At 49.0% G+C, this 23,750-nt stretch overlaps 1 non-coding gene across 1 annotated transcript; it reads left to right on the top strand.

The window, feature by feature from the left end:
• The first annotated feature begins 16,951 nt into the window (after positions 1 to 16,951).
• On the top strand, positions 16,952 to 17,040 carry trnar-ucg (transfer RNA arginine (anticodon UCG)). The gene is given in 2 exon segments: positions 16,952 to 16,988; positions 17,005 to 17,040. It is a non-coding gene; the product is annotated as a tRNA-Arg (tRNA).
• Positions 17,041 to 23,750: the final 6,710 nt, after the last annotated feature.

Here is a 23,750-nt window from a genome sequence, read left to right as displayed (position 1 = left end):
TCTTCAGTTCCTTCCTGGCTACCTTGTAACCCTCTAGAGCCCTGTCTGATCCTTGCTTCCTCAACCTTAAGTAAGCTTCCTTCTTCCTCTTGACTAGCTGTTCCACATTTCTTGTCTTCCAAGGTTCCTTCACCCTACCATCCCTTCCTTGCCTCATCGGGACAAACCTATCCAGCAGTCGCAGCAAGTGCTCCCTAAACAACCTCCACATTTCTGTCGTGCATTTCCCTGAGAACATCTGTTCCCAATTTATGCACCCCAGTTCCTGCCTAATAGCATTGTAATTCCCCTTCCCCCAATTAAATATTTTCCCATCCCGTCCGCTCCTATATAGTCTCCATGACTATAGTAAAGGTCAGGGAGTTGTGATCACTATCACCGAAATGCTCTCCCACCGACAGATCTGCCACCTGGCCTTGTTCGTTGCCAAGAACCAAATCCAACATAGCTTCCCCTCCAGTCAGCCTATCTACACAAACAGGTCAGTGGCAAGTGGTCCAGAGGAAAACCACAAAGAAAAAACATCCCAAAGCCACCACCCAAACCAGTGGCAAGAGGAGGCTCTCTTCTGAATCAGACTGCAACAACTCCTCTTCACTGGACGGGGAAATGCTGGAACGACAGCCCCTTCAAAAGAGGCGGCAGAACTCCGAGATGGATGATAAAGCATCCCAGCCCCCGGGCACTGGAAGCTGTGATGGGCCCGGCGTGGCCCAACCCCAATGCCCCACACATAACGACGTGGCCAACGCATCTCAGCTCCGGGACACCGGGAGCAAAGACACGTCTGGCGCACCTGAGCTCCGGGAGACCGGGAGCTGTGATGTTTTCGAGGAGGAACAGATGGAAGCAGCTAAGGACAACCCAATGCTCTCTGCCTACAAGACCCCCCCCGATGTCACCCGAGCGGAACAAACCCTGCATGAAAAATCAGGAGGGGTTTCTGAGCCCAATCAACGTGAAACAGCTTGCGCACACGATGGGTATGCAGGAACATCCAGAAGGGGAAGGACTGGGACTAGCGAGGACAAATGGTATGGGAAGCAACAACTAATTTTTAGTGAAAAATGGGTGTAAGAATTGCTTCCATTAAAGTGCTTAGCATTAAATCTACTACGCGATGTATTTCAACCTTGGATTACCTTGCCAAGGTCAAAGCTGTCCTACTGTTTCTGCAGGAGTGCAGAATACCACACCTCAGCACCTACAGGCAGTGGTCGCGATGGTGGTCCCACGGGCCATCGATCTGGTCGGCGGCTAATGACTGCCGTTCCTCCAGCCTTGGTATTCTGCTGCGGGGAGGTAACTTCACCATCTCCGAAGTTAAGGAGGTGGTGGGCGGCCGCCTCCTCATAGCAGACGTGATGTACAACAACGCTCCACTCCGGTTGATCAACGTGTACGCTCCGGTACAACGCAGCGAGCGGCTGACCGTCTTCCAGCAGCTCCCACTGCTGCTGGCGACGTCCAGGCCGGTCATCCTAGGCGGTGACTTCAACTGCATCATCGATGCGGCTGGACGATCCGGCAGTGACGACAGCAAACTGGACGCTACGTCCAGATTCCTAATAGAAACAGTTAAAGATGCCAAACTGCACGACGTCTTCAGCAAACCTGCAGACGGAGCGCAGCGCAGATACACATGGTCAAGATCGGACGGGTGTGCCCGTTCCAGGATTGACTTCCTGTTTGTGTCCCGTGCTGTCACGGTCGGATCCACCGACGTCAAGCCGGTGTTCTTCTCTGACCACTGCCTCTTACTGGCCGACTGTCACTTACAGGACGACCAGCGGGTTGGCAGAGGGACGTGGAAGCTCAATGCGACACTGCTGACCCCAGAGAACGTTGAGGAACTCAAAAGGGATTACAAAGGTTGGAGGACCATGAAACCCCTCTTTGAGTCTCCAGTTCACTGGTGGGAAGCGATTAAGGAGAACATGAAGAGGTTCTTCATCCACAAAGGTGTTCAGAAGGCGAGAGAGAGACAGAGGGAACTGTCCCGACTCCAGAAAATTATGCAAAATCTACTCCGGTTGCAGTCAATGGGGGTCGAGGTCAAGGAGGACCTCCAAGAGGTGAAGAGCCAGCAGGCCTCGCTCTTTGCCAAGGAGGCCTCCAAGATCATCTTCCGGTCCAGAGTCCGCTCCATCGAGCAGAATGAGACGTGCTCGCGTTACTTCTTCCAAAAGGTACACAGAGAGAGCTCTGTTATCAGCAGCCTGAAGGAAGAAGATGGCTCGGTAACGTCTTCGCAGTCCGACATACTAAGGATCAGCAAATCCTTTTATGCTGGGCTGTATGACGCGAAGCCCACAGACAGCAGAGCCTCCCAGTTCTTCCTGTCATCTATCACAGAGGTCTTAGATGACAGCAGGAGGGAGGGACTGGACAAGCCGCTAACTCTGGACGAGCTGACAAAGGCCGTCGAGTCTTTCGAGACGAGTAAAACTCCCGGGAGCGACGGCTCACCGGTCGAGTTGTACTCGTCCCTGTGGGACTGGGTCGGCCCGGACCTGCTGGAAGTATACGAGACTATGCTCCTGGCTGGCAGCATGTCAGAATCCATGAGAAAAGGCATCATCACCCTCATTTACAAGCAGAAGGGGGAGAGGGCAGAAATCAGGAATTGGCGGCCCATCTCACTGCTTAATGTTGATTACAAGATTCTGTCCAAAGTCATAGCCAGTCGAGTCAAGTCTGCTCTGGAGTTGGTGATTCACCCCGATCAGACCTGTACTGTACCCGGCAGGAAGATCTCTGATAGTCTCGCGCTACTCAGGGATACGATTGCCTACGTACGGGACAGGAGGGTGGACACCTGCCTCATCAGCCTGGACCAGGAGAAGGCTTTTGACAGGATATCGCACACCTACATGATGGACGTGCTTTCCAAAATGGGGTTTGGGGAGGGAATCTGCAATTGGATCCAACTGCTCTACACAAACATCAGTAGCGCAGTCTCAATCAACGGGTGGGAATCTGAAAGTTTCCCGATCAAATCTGGAGTCAGACAGGGCTGCCCTCTGTCCCCGGTCTTGTTTGTTTGCTGTATTGAACCCTTTGCTGTGTCTATTAGGAAGGATGCGAGCATAAGAGGGGTGACAATCCCAGGCAGCGGAGGAGCTCAGGTCAAAACCTCCCTGTACATGGATGACGTCGCAGTTTTCTGCTCGGATCCGCTGTCCGTGCGCAGACTGATGAGCATCTGCGACCAGTTCGAACTGGCCTCGGGAGCCAAAGTTAACCACGGCAAGAACGAGGCCATGTTCTTTGGGAACTGGGCTGACCGATCCTTTGTCCCCTTCACCGTCAGGTCAGACTACCTGAAGGTGCTGGGGATATGGTTTGGAAGGGCCGGGGCGTGCACCAAAACATGGGAGGAGCGAGTAGCCAAGGTACGACAAAAGTTGGGCATGTGGGGGCAGCGATCTCTCTCCATTGTGGGTAAGAACCTGGTCATCAGGTGCGAGGCGCTCACGTTGTTGCTCTACGTGGCGCAGGTCTGGCCCATACCCCACTCCTGCGCCGTGGCAGTCACCCGAGCCATTTTCCGCTTCATCTGGGGATCTAAAATGGACCGGGTCCGGAGGGACACGATGTTCAAATCTCTGGACAAGGGCGGGAAAAATGGACCCAACGTGGCCCTCATCCTGATGACCACCTTCGTGTGCGGCTGCATCAAACTGTCTCTTCCCCACCTACTCAGCAGAGATGACATCTGTTATTGAAGCAAAAAGCAGAACCGACCTGACGCACAACATGAAACCAGCAGCCAGAACATTATATGACTTGAAATTAGCCAAGGCAGTTGTGCAAAAGACAGTGAGACACTGCGCAAATAAACACTGGACAAAATCACAAATGTAACAATGCTTTCAAAAGCAAATCTCCCGAGTATGCTCGCACTCGTCAAGCAGAGGTGACGTTGCTGGCTCAGGCACGTTCGCAGGATGGAAGATGACACATTCCCAAGGGTATTCTGTATGGGGAGGTCGCCAGAGACAGAAGACCAGTTGGATGCCCAAAGCCCCACTTCAAGGAAGCCTGCAAGCAGGACATGAAGGCCCGAAACATCGATTTTCACACATGGGAGACACTGGCCAACAACAGAGGGAAATGGTGATATTACCCCTGGACTGGTGTGTGCGTCACCATGACAATCAGTGACTATAGCAGCTTGACAGCAGGTGCCAACATGGAAAACAGCGACACCTGATAATCCCACCTCATATGTGGCACTTGTGGAAGAACCTGCCTCTCACAGATTGACCTCTTCAGCTATCAGACAAAGTGCACCATGGGAAACTATCCCATCACCAATGGATTTGCTGCAAGTCCATCATCTCACATCGAAGGAAGGATGACGACGACGACATCTACAACCAGGGCGGCCCATCGTGCCTGTGGCAGCTCTTTCATTTCCTTTCAACTATTTATCGAAATTCCCTTTTCAACCTTACGATTGAGTCTCCTTCCACCATTCTCTCAGGCAATACATTCCAGACCAAAAACAACAACAACTTGTGTGTAAATTTATAGAGCACCTTTAACGTAATACAGCGTCCCATGGCACTTCACAGGAGTGTCGGAAAGCAAAATTGGATCCCAAGCCACACAAGACCGTATTAGAGCAGATGGCCAAAAGCTTGGTCACAGAAGTAGGCTTCCATGAGTGTTTTAAAGGAGGGAACAGAGGTCGAGAGCCGGAGAGTTCAGGGAGGGAAATCTCAGGCTTCGGGCCTGGACAGCTGATGGCGCAGCTGCCAGCGGTGGAGCGATAAAAATCAGCGATGCTCAAAAGACCAGAATTGGAGCAGGGCCGGAATCTCGGGGGGAGTGAACCAAATAAAATCCGGCCCTTTGTATCCCCCTCACAGCTTACATTCCCACCGAGCTTTTTGTTATCAATCAATTTCCCTCTTGCAGTTCTATTTCACACCAAGAGATGTCAGTCTCATGCCATTTCACAGCAAGCTGCATGCAAGCTTACTTTACTGCCAGTCTCATACTGTGTTGAGTGGACAAGGATGTGTGTGGTGTGCAGTGTGTGGTATGCAGCAAGGTTAGACTCAAACCAAAGAAGCTGCATCACTCCCAGCGGAAGGGCCGCCCGCGCATCAACACTAGCAGAATTTCTTATCCACAGCTGTTACGTAAGTTTCTAAATTCACTTGATCAAGTCCTTCAAAACACTCCTACAGGGGATGCAGAGACCAAGTGGGCCCACATCAGAGTTGCCATCTATGACTCAGCTATGATCACCGATGGCAAACGTGTGAAGCAGAATGCAGACTGGTTTCAATCACACTTTGAAGAGCTGGAACCTGTCATAGCCGCTAAGCGCATTGCACTGTTGAACTACAAGAAAGCCCCCAGCGAGTTAACATCCGTAGCTCTTAAAGCAGCCAGAAGCGCTGCACAAAGAACAGCCAGGCACTGTGCAAATGACTACTGGCAACACCTATGCAGTCATATTCAGCTGGCCTCTGACACCGGAAACATCAGAGGAATGTATGATGGCATCAAGAGAGCTTTTGGGCCAACCATCAAGAAGATCGCAGAAAAGCACCTGGGAAGCACAGCATTACCCTGAAATAATCAAGAGTACCAAGCCTGCTATACTTCCAGCACTCTACGAACTGCTTTGCCTGTGCTGGGACGAGGGAGCAGTACCACAGGACATGCGCGATGGCAATATCATCACCCTCTATAAGAACAAGGGTGACCGCGGTGACTGCAACAATTACCGTGAAATCTCCCTGTTCAGGATAGTGGGGAAAGTCTTCACTCGAGTCGCTTTAATCAGGCTCCAGAAGCTGGCTGAGCGTGTCTACCCTGAGGCACAGTGTAGCTTTCGAGCAGAGAGATCCAACATTGACATGCTGTTCTCCCTTTACCAGCTACAGGAGAAATGCCGTGAACAACAGATGCCCCTCTACGTTGCTTTCATAGATCTCACCAAAGCCTTTGACCTCGTCAGCAGACGTGATCTCTTCGGACTACTAGAAAAGATTGGATGTCCACCAAAGCTACTAAGTATCATCACCTCATTCCATGACAATATGAAAGGCACAATTTAGCATAACGGTACCTCATCAGACCCCTTTCCTATCCTGAGTGGCATGAAACAGGGCTGTGTTCTCGCACCTACATTGTTTGGGGTCTTCTTCTCCCTGCTGCTCTCACATACGTTCAACCCTTCAGAAGAAGCAATTTTCCTCCACACAAGATCAGGTGGCAGGTTGCCCGTCTAAGAGCTAAGACCAAAGTACGGAAAGTCCTCATCAGGGAACTCCTCTTTGCTGACGATGCTGCATTAATATCTCACACTGAAGAGTAGCTGCAGAGTCTCATCGACAGGTTTGCAGCTGCCTGCAACGAATATGGCCTAACCATCAGCCTCAAGAAAAAGAACATCATGGGACAGGACGTCAGAAATGCTCCATCCATTAATATCGGCGACCACGCTCTGGAAGTGGTTCAAGAGTTCACCTATCTAGGCTCAATTATCACCAGTAACCTGTCTCTCGATGCAGAAATCAACAAGTGCATGGGAAAGGCTTCCACTGCTATGTCCAGACTGGCCAAGAGTGTGTGGGAAAATGGCGCACTGCCACGGAACACAAAAGTCCAAGTGTATCTAGCCTGTGACTAAGTACCTTGCTCTACGGCAGCGAGGCCTGGACAACGTATGTCAGCCAAGAGCGACGTCTCAATTCATTCCATCTTCGCAGCCTCCGGAGAATCCTTGGCATCAAGTGGCAGGACCGTATCTCCAACACATCCCCAGCATATACACCCTACTGAGCCAGTTTCACTTGAGATGGCTTGGCCATGTGAGCCCAATGGAAGATGGCAGGATCCCCAAGGACACATTGTACAGCGAGCTCATCACTGGTATCAGACCCACCGGCCGTCCATGTCTCCGCTTAAAAGACGTCTGCAAACGCGATATGAAGTCCTGTGACATTGATCACAAGTCGTGGGAGTCAGTTGCCAGTGATCGCCAGAGCTGGCGGGCAGCCATAAAGGTGGGGCTAAAGTGTGGCGAGTCGAAGAGACTTCGCAGTTTGCAGGAAAAAAGACAGAAGCGCAAGGGGAGAGCCAACTGTGTAACAGCCCTGACAACCAATTTTATCTGCAGCACCTGTGGAAGAGTCTATCACTCTTGAATTGGCCTTTATAGCCACTCCAGGTGCTGCTTCACAAACCACTGACCACCTCCAGGTGCTTACCCATTGTCTCTCGAGACAAGGAGGCCAAAGAAGAAGATTCTTCCACCTCTCTGAGATTTGCCAACATATTTTCTCCTCTATCTCTTCCTGTCTGTTTAGAGGCCTGTCGTACACTCCCAGCCAAGTGATTGTCCCCTTTTTGTTTTTAAGTTCTACCCAAATGTCCTCATTTGAGGAATTTCTAAGATATCATCCTTCCTAACTGCAGTAATTGACTCCTTGATCAACAGTGCAATGCCACCTCCTCTTTTACCCCCTCACCTGTCTTGCCTGTTGATTCTGTACCCTGGAATACTGTGCTGCCAGTCCAGCCCCTCCCTCAACCATGTCTCTGTGATAGGAATAAGATCATAATCCCATGTGCTAATCATCGCCCTCAATTCATCTGCCTTATTCGTAAGACTCCTTGCATTAAAATAGATGCAATCCAGCCTTGTATTTTTCACTTGGGCCAAAACAGGTCTATATTTGCTCTGCCTTCCAGACGGACTCAGTTTCTCTTTTAAATTTGACTGTGTTTAACCCCCTACTGTACCTCCACTATGTATCCGACCCCCCTGCCAAATTAGTTCAAACCCCCCCTACCACCCAAAACAACACTAGCAAACCTCTCAGCAAGTATGTTGGTCCCGTTCCAGTTCAGGTACAACCCGTCCAACTTGTACAGGTAGGTCCCACCTTTGCCAGAAACAGACCCAGTGGTCGAGGAAACTAAGGCCCTCCCTCCTGCACCATATCCTCAGCCATGCTTTCATCTGCTCTACCCTCTTATTCCTATACTCATTAGCATGTGGCATTGGGAGTAATCCAGAGATTACAACCTTTGAGGTCCTGCTTTTTAATCTGCTATCTAGCTCCCTAAATTCTGGTTGCAGGACCTCATCCCTCTTTCTACCTATGTCATTGGTGCCAATGTGTACCATGACCTCTGACTGTTCACCCTCCCCCTTGTCCTGCAGCCACTCTGTGACATCCTTGACCCTAGCACCAGGGAGGCAACATACCATCCTGGAGTCACGTTTGCAGCCACAGAAATGCCTATCTGTACCTCTTACGATAGAATCCCCTATCACTATAGATCTTCTACTCCTTTTCCGCCCCTCCTGTGCAGCTGATCCACCTGTGGTGCCACAGACTTGGTTCTTGCTGCATTCCCCTGAGAAGCTATCTCCTCCAACTGTATTCAAAGTAGAAAATCTGTTAGAAAGGGAGATGGATCCAGGGGACTCCTTCACTACCTGCCTAGTTCTTCTACTCTGCCTGGTGGTCACCCATTCCCTTTCTACTTGAGCAGTCTTTACCTGCGGTGTGACCACCTCCCTATACGTGCTATCCATGATGATCTCAGCCTCGCGGATGCTCCACAGTATCTCCAGCCGCCGCTCCAGATCCGAAACGTGGATTTCGAGTAGCTGCAGTTGGAGACACTTCCTGCACACGTGTTCGCCCTGGACACTGGAAGTGTCCCTGACTTCCCACATTGCACAGGAGGATCACTCCACATTGCTGAGCTGCCCTGCCATGACTTACCCTTAATTTATCCCCTTAAATTACCCAAAAATTAAATTATTTACACTAGGGACCTTGATTCTCCCCCAAAAAACACGACCTCCTTTATTGGAAAAACTGTAGACCTTTCCCTTTACTTTTAGTTACTGACACAGCTATTTAGAGTAACTCCCTAACAGCAGATACTCACAAACCAATCACCTTGCAGCCTTTATGTGACATCACTGCTCACTTTGTTTTCAAACTCCGGCGTGCCTGGACAGCTCTCCGCTTCTCACCCGGAAGGTGAGTGACTTGGCCGCGATCCTCAGGCTCAATTTATCGGCTCCACTGTCGGTGTTCTCCCCACAGGTCCGCTCCTCTCCCGGAAGGTGAGTGACTGGGCCACGATCCTCGGGCTCAATTTATCGGCTCCGCTCTCGGTGTTCTCCCCTCAGGTCCAGTCCTCTCCCGGAAGGTGAGTGACTGGGCCGCGATCCTTGTGCTCAATTTATTGGTTCTGCTCTCGGCGTTCTCCCCACAGGTCCACTCCTCTCTGCTCCACTCCCGGAAGGAAAGTAAGTCTGGTATCTGTGACGGACAATGAGGAGAAACACAATATAAGGAGAGAGTGAAATACATTTTACTCTTTAGACGTTATTACTTATTATATTTCAGCTGTTTCTTGTTTTACAAATATTTTGGCGGGCTTTTCAAATTTGTGAATGGGTTTCAGCTCTGACAATTTGCCGCTGCCAATCTCCGCCCCATTTTCTCATTGCCCTTTGATGATCGGCAAAATAGCAGCTACCTGATTGGTGACATGAACCAGCCAATGAGATTCAGCAGACAGTAACCAATCAGAAGTAGCCGGACTGCATTCCTCCAGAAGGTAAAGCAGGGAAGTGCGGGAGGAATTCCTTACTCTTTGTGAAAGTATTTGTGAGATTGTGGAAATGTCTGGAAGAGGAACAGGGGAGAGACCATGATCCTGTCTCAGGTAGGTTTTTGAGTAAAATGGCTGAAACCAATTCTGTAACTTCAGGGCAGGGAGTGTGTAACACCGTTCGGTTGGTCGTGAAGGATAATGATGGAGATGCACCGGTTGATCGTACCTTCTTCATTAAGAAAATCCTTATTGATTGCTGTGGATTCCAAGCTGCGAACATCTTCTGCCTGCAGGACTTCCCCAGCTGTGGATATTTTGACGTGACGTTCAAGAACGTGGCGGATGCATCAAGTTCCTGAAGGTGTTTAAGGAGAAGGGAAACCAGGCGCCGCTGTCGATCCTCACAGTGGAGCTGCTCTTCACACTGCCATCGCAACGTGACTGGGTGGTGAGAATCACCTCTACAACCTCCATGTTCCTGTCGTGGATGTACTCACCTTCCTCACCAGGTACGTCGAGGTGGCCGGCGGCAGCACTGATGTCAAGGACCCATTTGGATTTGGACCAGCAAGCGTCAGGTCAAGGTGACCTTGAAGGTCAATGCCAACGGAGCCATCATCCATCCTCCCTCCAGCTTCACTTTCGGGGGAAGTCGAGGCTTCATGGTCTATGCGGAGCAGCCCAGAGTTTGTCGTACCTGCGGCAAATCTGGTAACGTGGCAGATAACTGCAGCACAGTCGTCTGCAAGAACTGCAAGAAGGAAGGCCATCACACCAAGGACTGTAAACATTGTAAGTACTGCAACCTGTGAGGTGGGGCAGGCCACCTCTACAAATCCTGCCCCAAACGCTGCCTCAGTTATGCTCAGGCAGCAAGGACCAAGGAAAGTCCGGGTTAAGGAACGGTGAACACGTCTGGTGCTGGGAGGGAAACAAGCAATCCTCCCCACAGCGATGAAAGTCTATCTGAGAAAGAGAAGAAAGGGGAAGCAGCTGCAACCAGAGACCCAACACCTACTCCGTGCCTGGAAACTCCTCCTCTACAGACAGAATTAATGGAGGAGGAGGCAGCAGATGGACAAACAGGTCAGTGGCAGGTGGTACAAAGGAAGACCACAAAGAAAAAACCTCCAAAAAAAGAACAGGTCACCACCCAAACCAGTGGCAAGAGGAGACTACCGTCTGAGACAGACTACAGCAGCTCCTCCTCACTGGACGAGGAAGGGCCGGAACGATGGCACCTCCAAAAGAAGCAGCAGAACTCAAAGGAGCTGGAAGATAAAGCCCCCCAGCTCCGGGGCACTGGAAGCTGTGACACGCCCAGCGCACCCCAAACCAAAAGCATGGAACCCAAGGAGATGCTCAGTGCACCCCAGCTCCGGGAGACCGAGAGCAGCGAAGTGTCCTGCGCACTCCAGCTCCGGAAGTCAGGAACAGTGATGTCTTTGAGGAGGGACCGAGGGGAAAGACACCAACAGCAGAGGACAACCCAAGCCTTGCTGCCTACAAGACCCGCCCCCCCACCCGCCGATGTCACCCCAGTGGAACAAAACCCTCATGAATAACCATGAGGGGTTTCTGGGCTCAACGAATGTGAAACAGCTTGCGTACACTGTGGGTATGCAGGAACATACTCAAGGACTGGGACTAGCAAGGACACCTGGTGTGGTGAGCAACACCCAACTTTATAGTGGATATAAAGATTGCTTCGATTAACATGCATTGTGTTAAATCCACCACGTGATGTGTTTCAACCTTGGATGACTTCGCAAAGGTCAAAGCCGGCGTACTGTTTTGTCAGGAGTGTGGAATCCTGCACCGCAGCACTTACAGGCAATGGTCACGATGGTGATCCCATGGGACATCGATCTGGTCCAGGGGAAATGATTCCTGTTCCTCCGGCCTGGGTATTCTGCTGCGGGAAGGCAATTTAACCATCTCTGAAGTTAAGATGCTGGTGGGCGGTCGCCTTCTCGTAGCAGATGTAATGTACAACAATGCTCCGCTCCAGTTAAGCAACGTATATGCCCCGGTCCAATACAGAGAGCGGCTGACCATCCTCCAGCAACTCACACTGCTGCTGGTGACATCCAGGCCGGTCATTCTTGGAGGTGACTTCAACTGCATCATTGATGCAGCTGGACAATCTGGCAGTAACGACAGAAAACTGGACGCTCCGCACAGATTCTTAAAAAATGCCAAACTGCACAATGTCTTCAGCAAACCTGCAGACGGAGCGCAGCGGAGAGACACCTGGTCAAGATCGGACGGGTCTGCCCGTTCCAGGATTGACTTCCTGTATGTGTCCCCTGCTTTCACGGTCAGATCCACGGACGTCAAGCCGGTGTTCTTCTCCGACCACTGCCTCTTACTGGCTGACTGTCACTTACAGGATGACCAGCGGGTTGGCAGGGAGACATGGAAGCTGAATGCTACACTGCTAACCTCAGAGAACATTGAGGAACTCAAAAGAGATTGAAAAAGTTGGAGAACAGTGAGACCCTCTTTGAGTATCCGGTGAACTGGTGGGAAGTGATCAAGGTGAATATCAAGACGTTCTTTATCTCCAAAGGTGTTCAGAGGGTGTGAGAGAGACAAAGGGAAATGTCCCAACTCCAGAAAAGAATGCAAAATCTGCTCTGGCTGCAGTCGATGGGGGTCGAGGTCAAGGAGGTGCTCCAAGAGGTGAAGAGCCAGTAGGCCTCGCTCTTTGCCACGGAGGCCTCCAAGATCATCTTCCGGTCCAGAGTCCGCTCCATTGAGCAGGATGAGAAGTGCTCACGTTTCTTCTTCCAAAAGGTACACAGAGAGAGCTCTGTGATCAGCAGCCTGAAGGAAGAGGATGGCTCGGTCACAACTTCGCAGTCCGACATACTAAGGATTCGCAAATCCTTGAATGCTGGGCTGTAAGACGTGAAGTCTATGGACAGCACGTCCTCCCAGTCCTTCCTGTCATCGATCACAGAGGTCTGAGATGACAGCATGCAGGAGAATCTGGACAAACCGCTAACTCTGGACAAGCTGACAAAAGCCATCAAGTCTTTTGAGACGAAGAAAACTCCCGGAAGCGACGGCTTACCAGTTGAGTTGTATTCGGCCCTGTGGTGCTGGGTCAGCCCAGACCTGCTGGAAGTGTACGAGAGTATGCTCCTGGCTGGCAGCATGTCAGAATCCATGAGGAAAGGCATCATCACCCTCATCTACAAGCAGAAGGGGGAGAGGGCAGAAATCAGAAATTGGCGGCCCATCTCACTGCTTAATGTAGACTACAAGATTCTGTCCAAAGTCATCGCCAGTCAAGTCAAGTCTGCTCTGCAGTTGGTGATTCACCCTGACCAGACCTGTACTGTACCCAGCAGGAAGATCTCTGATAGTGTCGTGCTACTCAGGGATACGATCGCCCACGTACGGGACAGGAGGGTGGACACCTGCCTCATCAGCCTGGACCAGGAGAAGGCTTTTGACAGGATATCGCACACATACATGATGGACGTTCTTTCCAAAATGGGGTTTGGGGAGGGAATCTGCAATTGGATCAAACTGCTCTCCACAAACATCAGTAGCACAGTCCAAAAAATTGGGTGGTAATCAGAAAGTTTCCAATCAAATCTGGAGTCAGACAGGGCTGTCCTCTTTCCCCTCCCTTGTGTGTTTGCTGTATCGAACTCTTTGCTGAGTCTATTAGGAAGGATGCGAGCATAAGAGGGGTGACAATCCCAGGCAGTGGAGTCACTCAGGTCAAAGCCTCCCTGTACATAGATGATGTTGCTGTATTCTGATCGGATCCGCTGTCCATTCGCAGACTGATGAGCATCTGCGACCAGTTCGAACTGGATTCGGGAGCCAATGTTATCCATGGCAAGAGCGAGGCCATGTTCCTTGGGAACTGGGCTGACCGATCCTTTGTCCCCTTCACTGTCAGGTCAGACTACCTGAAGGTGCTGGGGATATGGTTTGTAAGGGCCGGGACGTGCACCAAATCCTGGGAGGAGCGAGTAGCCAGGGTACAACATAAACTGAGCATGTGGGAGCAGCGATCTCTCTCTATTATGGGTAAGAACCTGGTCATCAGGTGCAAGGTGCTCACGTTGTTGCTGTATGTGACGCAGGTCTGGCCCATACACCACTCCTGCGCTGTGGCGGTCACCCGAGCCATTTCCCGCTTTATCTGAAGACGCAAAATGGACAGGGTCCGGAGGGACACGATGTTCAAACCTCTGGATAAAGGCGAAAAAATGTACTCAACGTCGCGCTCAACCTGATGGCCACCTTAGTATGTGGCTGCATCAAGCTGTGCGTAGAGCCCCAGTATGCAAACACCAAGTGTCACTACATGCTGAGGTTCTATCTGACCCCGGTGTTGCGAAGGATGGATCTGGTCACATTGCCACGGAACGCTCCATCCAGTTGGACTGTGCCTTCGCGGAAATGTTTGTGTGGAAAAACACCTTTGACCACCAATCCATCAGGCAGTGGTCAGCACGGAATGTCCTCAAGTATATTTTTGGAAAAGTCTGGAAGAGGAAAGACCGGCGGGAAAGCTCAGTCCAAGGCCAAGTCTCGCTCCTCCCGGGCTGGACTGCAGTTCCTGGTGGGCCGTGTTCACAGGCTCCTGAGAAAGGGCAACTATGCTGAGCGTGTGGGTGCCGGAGCCCCGGTCTATCTGGCTGCTGTGCTCGAGTATCTGACCGCTGAAATCCTCGAGTTGGCCAGTAACGCGGCCCAGGACAACAGGAAGACCCGCAACATCCTCAGACACCTACAGCTGGCTGTCCAGAATGACGAGGAGCTCACCAAGCTGCTGGGAGGGGTGACCATCACTCACGGCTGTGTGCTGCCTAATATCTAGGCCATGCTGCTGCCCAAGAAAACAACGTTCGCAGACCTCCAATCCTCCGGCACCTCCCCCATATTCAGTGAGGATTTGAAGATGATCCTCAGCGCATCCACTATTTCCTCCCTGGCTTCCTTTAACAACCTCAGATGCAAACCATCTGGCCCTGGTGATTTATTCATTTTGAAGGATGTCAGACTCTCTAGTACTTCCACTCTCATTATGCTTATCGTATCTAATATTTCACACTCCTCTTCTTTTCCTACAATGTCTGCATCATCCCTCTCCTTTGTGAAGGCAGAGACAAAAAACTCATTAAGAACCCCACCCACATCTTCTGGATCCACACAGAAGTTCCCTTGTACATCTCTGATAGGCCATACCCTTTCCTTAGTTTTTTTTTTATTTCCAAAATATACTTTATTCATAAAAATCTGTAAAAATTACATTGCCAAACAGTTTCCAAACAGCACCAAAAAATACAAACATTGCAAGGGAGATCAGTTTCCTTCAATACTGTCATGAGTTTCTTCCCAACCCTTCCGTTTCACAATTGTCATGTCAATTACAGTTTTACATTTACAGCAATTCAGAATATTAACGAAACAGTTCGAGGGGTTTCCCATGGATCCAGCCCCTCAGTCCAGCTTGGTGGGGAACCTTACACTGTGGTCTTTCCCCATTGAGCCTTTGCTGCGGCTGCCCCAAGCTTTAGTGCGTCCCTCAGCACGTAGTCCTGGACCTTGGAATGTGCCAGTCTGCAACATTCGGCGGTGGACAACTCTTTGCGCTGGAAGACCAGCAAGTTTCGGGCAGACCAAAGGGCGTCTTTCACCGAATTGATAGCCCTCCAGCCGCAGTTGATGTTTGTCTCGGTGTGCGTCCCTGGGAACAGCCCGCAGAGCACAGACTCCTGTATACCCTTTCCTTAGTTATCCTCTTGCTCTTAATGGACTGATAAGACTTCTTTGGGTTTCCTTCAAGTAGTTGTATCCAGTCCACATCCACCAAATCACCTCTCAGTTTTGTAAAATTTGCCTTCCCCCAATTTCGAACTTTTACTTTTCGAGCTGCCCTGCCATTACTTAGCTTTACAAACTCATTATTGCTCGTGCAATAAGTGTAATAAGTAGAATAATTTACCAGTTACTCACCGATCAGCTTCTTCCCCTGTACCATGGAGGCTGAAAAGGCAGAAAAGAAAAGAGAGACCAAAGAGCACCTCCTTCCCCTAGTCAGTGAAGTCCCTCACACATCAACTCACAGCTTTACACTCTGTCCAAACAGCACTTTCTAATTAGTAATTATTCATAAATTACACTAACTAAAATATTAGTAACCTGACCAATTACAAGGTAGCTATTTGAGGGTTTTTAAACAAAGAGCTTTTTTCCCTATCCTGATTTCAGGTCCCACTCTGCACTTTTGATTCCAGGACGCTGAGGGCAGGGTGCTGCCGAATATCCAGGCCGTGCTGCTGCCCAAGAAAACCAACGCTCCGGGCACCAAAACCAAGTCAATCTGCCAGGATTTTATCAAATACCCAAAGGCTCTTTTCAGATCCACCCACAGTATCTGAAAGGGCTGATTACTGTCTGAAGTCTGCTGTACCCACACCTCTGTCTATCCCTCTTCATCTAGAACAACCAGTGTTCTCTTCCATTCCTTTCACCATCATGTGTTTAACTCGCTTCTCCTTATAGACAGTCAGATATCAATGTAATAATGAAATGATCTGTGTCAGTGCTGGCCATTTCCCTGTCCTGATTTCAGACCCCACTCTGGACACTTGTTTCCCATTCCAGGACCTTCTTGTATTAATATTCAGCACCACCTGTCAGTCAGAAACTTGTCTCAATTAACCGATCCTTTTACTGAACTTCCAACTGCTGCTGTCTATTTCTCGAGGGAAAGAGCTGCTCACTGAATAAGGATGTGAGGGGAATGTCACCCGGCTGCTGGTGAGAAGGTCCCGTCTTCTCAATCAATAGCCTTTTATTTTCACAGAAATAACTTGTTAAATACAAATCTGATTCCAACACGTCAATAACAGGACAGAATGGGAACCATTTAAAAGGATGAAGCAACTATTTCAGTAACTTCTCACTGTCCCCCTGAAGCCTGTGTGAAGGGGAATTACCAATAGTCTGTAATTTATTACTTCCACACCGAGTTTGAGTTATTTGTCGTGTGAAAGATTGCTGAACGGAGTCTTTTACTGTCAGTTACGGATGAGAAGTTGACAAAAATTGGCAAAATAAAGCTGTTCATAAAATAGCACCAGCAATTTGAGTCGGTAAAAGCAAAATTGTGTTTCAAAAGTTTATTTAAACCGCTACGGGAAAATAGATTTTTATGTACTTTTCCAGTCGATCACTTCTTTTCCATAGTGAAATTGGCGGCTTTCACAAATTCAAATATTCTGCCAGGTTGACAGGTTCAACCAATGATTTTTTGTATTTTGTGCTTCGAGGTTCTCTGATTGAATCATGCATGTGAGTTAATGGCTGTGTGGCCTAATGGATAAGGCGTCTGACTTCGGTATATTCCATGATGTTATTAGAAGATTGCAGGTTCGAGTCCCGCCACGGTCATTTTGACCCAAAGGGATTATGCAGGGCTTTGGGGATCGAGTCGGGGACTGAACAGATTGGAAGCCCGACATCGACTTAATGGGGCGAATGGCCTCCTCATGTGTTGTCACTGACTTTATGAGAAGAGGGTGACCAATCAGAAGTGGGCTGGGGTCACAGCGGGCTCAAACTGCAGGAATTCCAGGTCTCTGAATGACTGAGCTGAAACTGATCAGTTTCACTGCAGGAAACACCGTCTCGGGGGAAATAACATCACAAATAATTCCATTTGACTCATTATTCAATTATAAAACAATGGGCAGATGTGAAGGTGTGATGTTACTTTTCACTGTGAGGGGAGAATCCGCCATCTGGATAAATCAGCAACTTTATAACTTCGTCTGTACGTTTGGAAAAGAAACGATGAAAACTCTCCCCATAACCCTGGTGCGGTGGAAAGGCTCAATTCAGAGATTGGAAGATAACGAGAGCACAACATCAATCATTAACTGATATTTCCGGCATAAAACACACCCCAGCTCCCGTTCCCATGTCACTGCTGTCCCTATGAGGCGGTGGGTGACTCTGAAAAGAGACTTTGTTTTGTGTTTCTGCAGGAAAACCACAAAGATCCTCCCAGGCAGTGAAACTCATCTTCCCAGAATCTCCATACCAGATTGAAACAGAAAACACAAAGACAGTGAGAAAGTTCCAGAGAGTTACTGAGCATTAAAACCAATGAAATAAACCAATTCCAGAGAGATGTTGGTGCAGCTTTTTCAGAGAGATTGTGGGTGGCTCTTAAAAGAGCCGTTGTGTTTTGAGTGTTTTCACTACATGGTGGAGTTTTACTTGGAGTTGATGTACTTGGTCACTCACTTTGTCCCTTCTCACATTCCGAGCGCTTTATTGGGTGGAAATATTTATTCAGGCAGTTTCAACAGCTCAGAGCCGACATTGAGTCAGAAACCAGAAATGGGAGTACGGGACACAGACAAGGAATTGAGGCTGAACCTTTATAAATCTCACTGGTTATAGGCCTCAGCTAGAGCATTGTTTCTAATTACATGTTTCATACTTTAGCAGGAATGGCAAGGCCTTAGAGAGGGTGCAGAGGAGATTTACTAGAATGCATCAGAGATGCAGGAATTCAGCTAATGTGGAAAGAATAGAGGTCTGGGGTGTGTGAAGCTGGGGTCCTTGTTCTTAGAGCAGAGATGTTAATGGGGCAGTTAATAGTTGTGTTCAACATTGTGAAGAGTTTTTATAAGAATAAAGAAGTTTGACTGCAATTAGACAGAGCCTTGGTGAGATCACACCTGGAGCACTGTGCACAGTTTTGGTTCCCCTTACCGAAGGAAGGATATACTTGCCTTAAAGGAAGTGTATCAAAGTGTCACTCGATTGCTTCCTGGGATGAGGGGATTGTCCTGTGAGAAGAGATTGAGTCGACGAGGCCGATATTCCTCAGAATCAACGGGTGGGAATCGGAAAGTTTGCCGATCCAATCTGGAGTCAGACAGGGCTGCCCTCTCTCCCCGTCTTGTTTGTTTGCTGTATTGAACCCTTTGCTGAGTCTATTAGGATGGATGCGAGCATAAGAGGGGTAACAATCCCAGGCAGCAGAGGCACTCAGGTTAAAACCTCCCTGTACATGGATGACGTCGCCGTCTTCTGTTCGGATCCGCTGTCCGTGCGCAGACTGATGAGCGTCTGCGACCAGTTCGAACTAGCACCGGGAGCCAAAGTTAACCACGGCAAGAGCGAGGCCATGTTCTTTGGGAACTGGGCTGACCGATCCTTTGTCCCCTTCACCGTGAGGTCAGATTACCTGAAGGTGCTGGGGATATGGTTCGGAAGGGCCGGGGCGTGCACCAAAACCTGGGAGGAGCGAGTAGCCAAGGTACGACAAAAGTTGGGCATGTGGGGGCAACGATCTCTCTCCATTGTGGGTGAGAAGCTGGTCATCAGGTGCGAGGCGCTCACGTTGTTGCTCTACGTGGCGCAGGTCTGGCCCATACCCCACTCCTGCGCCGTGGCAGTCACCTGAGCCATTTTCTGCTTCATCTGGTGACCTAAAATGGACCGGGTCCGGAGGGACACGATGTTCAAATCTCTGGACATGGGCAGGAAAAATGTACCCAACGTGGCCCTCATCCTGATGACCACCTTCGTGTGCGGCTGCATCAAGCTGTGTGTAGACCTCCAGTACACAAACTCCAAGTGTCACTACGTGCTGAGTTTCTATCTGTCCCCGGTGTTGCGAAGAATGGGCCTGGTCACATTGCCGCGGAACACTCCATGCAGTTGGGCCGTGCCGTACCACCTATCCTTCGTGGAGCAGTTTCTGCGGGAAAACACATTTGACCACCTGTCCATCAGGCAGTGGTCTGCACGGAATGTCCTCAAGGCCCTACGGGAAAAGGAGACGGTGGATCCTGTTGGATGGGTCCCCGAGCAGACCGTCAAAGTCATTTGGCGAATGCCTCATCACCAGAACTTTCAAACAAGCACCAAGACGTAGCTTGGCTGGTGGTGAGAAGGGCCGTCCCCGTCGGATCCTTCATGCACACCCGAAGTCTCGCCCCCTCCGCACAGTGCCCCCGCGTTGGCTGTGGTGGGGAAGAGACGGTCGCCCACCTCCTCCTGGAATGTGCCTTTGCAAAGCAGGTGTGGAAAGAGATGCAGTGGTTTTTGTCAAAGTTCATCCCAAGCAGCTCTGTAACACAGGAGTCTGTGCTCTACAGGCTGTTCCCAGGGACGCACACCGAGACAAACATCAACTGCTGCTGGAGGACTATCAATTCGGTGAAAGACGCCCTTTGGTCTGCCCGAAACTTGCTGGTCTTCCAGCGCAAAGAGTTGTCCACCACCGAATGTTGCGGACTGGCACATTCCAAGGTCCAGGACTACGTGCTGAGGGACGCACGAAAGCTTGGGGCAGCCGCAGCAAAGGCTCAATGGGGAAAGACCACAGTGTAAGGTCCCCCCACCAAGCTGGACTGATGGGTTGGATCCATGGGAAACCCCTTGAACTGTATCGTTAATATTCTCAATTGCTGTAAATGTAAAACTGTAATTGGCATGACAATTGTGAAACGGAAGGGTTGTGAAGAAACTCATGACAGTATTGAAGGAAATTGATCTCCCTTGCAATGTTTGTATTTTTGGTGCTGTTTGAAACTGTTTGGCAATGTAATTTTTGCAGATTTTTATGAATAAAGTATATTTTGGAAAAAAAAAATATTCCTCAGAACTTAGAAGAGTGAGAGGTAATCTTACTGGCACCTAAACATCTTAAGGGATTTAACAGGGTAAATGCTGGGAGGATGTTTCTTCTGGCTGGGGATCTAGAACTAGGGATCACAGTCTCAGTATAAATGGCTCAATCATTTAGGACTGAGAAGAGGAGAATTTTTTTTCACTCAAAGCATTGTGAATCTTTGGAATTCTCTACGCACAGTGGTTAGCACCGCAGCCTCACAGCTCCAGTGACCTCGGTTCCGTTCAGGGTATTGCCTGTGCGGAGTTTGCAAGTTCTCTCTGTGACCGCGTGGGTTTCCGCCGGGTGCTCCAGTTTCCTCCCACAGCCAAAGACTTGCAGGTTGATAGGTTAATTGGCCATTGTAAATTGCCCCTAGTGTAGATAGGTGGTAGGAGAATGGTGGGAATGTGGTAGGGAATATGGGATGAATGTAGGATTAGTATAAATGGGTGGTTGTTGGTCGGCACAGACTCGGTGGGCCGAAGGGGCTGTTTCAGTGCTGTATCTCTCTGTGACTGTAGAGCTGTGGATGCTCAATCATTGGGTATATCCAAGAGAGAGATCGATAGGTTTTTGGATACTAAGGGAATCAAGGGATCTGTGCGAGTGTGGTCAGATGGAGTTGATGTAGGAGATCAGCTGTGATCTTATTGAATGGCAGAGCTATTTCGATGGGCCGAATGGCCTACTCCTATTTTTTATGCAAAGGACTGGACCATTAACCCGAGCTTCTCTTCGCCACAGTTGTTTCCGGACTGGCTGAGTGTTTTCAGTATTTTAGGCTTTTTCTTTCTGTATTTCATCCTTTTCCCATTTGACTATTTGCTGTGAAACTTTCAGCGTTGTGCTCAATTCTTTGTGTCGTTGTGTTTTCTTTATTTGAAGTAATGTAAATAGTATCCTGAAATGAATTTGCCAAATGCTTGGGCAATTTGTTACAACCAGTTTTTGAGCAAGTTCTCCACATACACAGTGAAGGATTCCTTCACATTTGCGAAGACCATCCAGGACATGCATATCGATAGCAATGCCGTGTCCATGTGTCATTTGACATTGCCAGCCTATTCACCAATGTACCACTTCAGGAAGCCATAGATATTTGCACTGCAGTGCTATATCATGGTGATCTAGACCCGTCACCATTGTGTGAATCCGTATTCATTGAACTTATGAACTCGGCAACTTGCACTTTTGAGTTCAGTTTTATTGACACCATGTATCGCTGGTGTTGCCATGGGATCCCCTCTAGGCCCAGCTCTCACAAACATCTTTGTTGGATTCCATGACAAACCTGTTTTTAAGGGAATGACACCTAACCTCCTACCTCTTGCATATTTCCAATATGTAGATGATACGTTTGCTATATTTGAATCTGCAGCTGCATGAAATAATTTCCTTGTACGTCTTCATGGGCTCCATCCTACACTCAAATTCACCTTTGGAATGGAGCAGTCAAATGAGTTCCCTTTCCTTGATGTACTAGTTGAGAAATCTGCTAAGTGGTTCTCCACCACGGTCTACTGCAAACCTACCTTCACTGGTCAATACACGGGTTGGGATTATTACAGTTCCACGCGCTATAAGATTGGTCTTATCGACAACCTCATAAATAGGGCTGAGCCATTTGCTCACCATGCAAGCTTGATGCTGAAATAGGGCGAATCAAAGACATCCTGCATTACAATGGCAACACTGATCAGATCATTTCTCACTGTATATCACACAAACTTACAAACGGGCTGAAGGCCGTCTTTTTGAGCCCTGAAAAGTGCCCAGTCTCCCTCAAATTACCCTGGAAGGGTAATATATCCCCAGTATTTGAGTAACAGGTGAGGCTCGCTGTTTCCAGCTGTTACTATGCAGGAGCAACAAGTGTGGTGTTCGCCACTAACAGGATGCTGCTGTCAAGCAAAAGAGACGTCCTGCCTATCACACACATAAGTAACGTGATATACGAATTTCAATACCAGTGTGATGCTAGGTTTCTAGACCGTACATCCCAAAACTGGCGGATTGTATCAAATAACATGTCCCTTCCGCTGTTCGCAATGGGCCCTACCCAACCAACCCGTGCTTGCAAAGCTCAAAACACAGTATCCAACATGAGATGTGATTCCACAATAGGACAACATTTGCTAAATAATTCTCAGTGTGCTAAGAATTACACTGACAACTGATTTAAGACTGTCAGTAGGGCTCGCAGTGTGGTGCATTGGTGTGTACTGTAAGCTACATATATTAATACACGGGGCCCTGTTCTTTGCAGACAGAAAGAACATGCACACATGTTGTGCCTGTTTCAGCTAAACAAAATAAGTGACAGCCATTCACTGGCTCATTCCACAGGGCAATGCCTTGACCAATCAGAGTCAAGCTGCCTGGTTTAAATTTCAAACAAAGCTGGGCAGTTATCTGTCAGTTACCATAAACTGGTGCATTCCGAATGGCAATGCCTAGACCAATCAGAGTTCACTTGCCAACCAATCAGCACTCTCTTCTCATACAGAAGAAAGTTGTTGTTTTCCCTTAAATTGGTATTCTTGCGGATTGCCCTGCTGAGTGCAAGACGAAAACAACTGGCTACCAAAGTTTGGACAACATGTCACTATTTTCACGAAATGATTACTTTTCTTTTCAATATAAAATTATAAAGCAATATGAGTGTAACATTTACAGACAAATTCTATTACCTCACATTGCCTGATTCTTTCACACTGACAGACTATGTGAACTACTGTCCCGATTTTGCAGTTCTCACTTCCAGTTAGCAAATGTCAGCAATCTGTGATACAGTGCAGTTTACAGACCAGACCGTCAATCACAACATGCAATAATTGTTCAGCTTATGTTGGACTGGTGGGATTTAGAAATACTAGGAATTGAGATGAGCTGTTATTGTATTTAATTATTTGTTTCATGGGATGTGGACGTCGCCAGCCAGGCCAGTATTTATAGTCCATCCCTAATTGCCCATGAGAAGGTGGTGGTGAGCTTCCTTCTTGAACCACTGCAGTCCATGTGGGGTAGGTACACCCACAGTGCTATTAGGAAGGGAGTTCCAGGATTTTCACCCAGCGACAGTGAAGGAATGGCGATATAGTTCCAAGTCAGGATGATGTGTAGCTTGGAGGAGAACTTTCAGGTGGTGGTGTTCCCATGCATCTGCTGTCCTTCTCCTTCTAGGCAGTAGAGGATGTAGGTTTGGAAGGTGCTGCCTGAGTAGCCTTGGTGCATTGTTGCAGTGCATCTTGTAGATGGTACACACTGCTGCCACTGTACGTCAGTGGTGAAGGGACTGAATGTTGTGGACGGGGTGCCAATCAAGCGTGTTGCTTTGTCCTGGATGGTGTCGAGCTTCTTGAATGTTGTTGGAGCTGCACCCATCCGGGCAAGTGGAGAGTATTCCATCACACTCCAGACTTGTGCCTTGTAAATGGTGGACAGGCTTGGGGAGTCAGGAGGTGAG

This window comes from Heterodontus francisci, unplaced genomic scaffold (genome assembly GCF_036365525.1).
Source record: "Heterodontus francisci isolate sHetFra1 unplaced genomic scaffold, sHetFra1.hap1 HAP1_SCAFFOLD_61, whole genome shotgun sequence".
Taxonomy (NCBI): Eukaryota; Metazoa; Chordata; class Chondrichthyes; order Heterodontiformes; family Heterodontidae; genus Heterodontus; species Heterodontus francisci.
The sequence above is the reverse complement of the archived record's forward strand: the minus strand, read 5'-3'. Positions and strand labels throughout refer to the sequence as shown.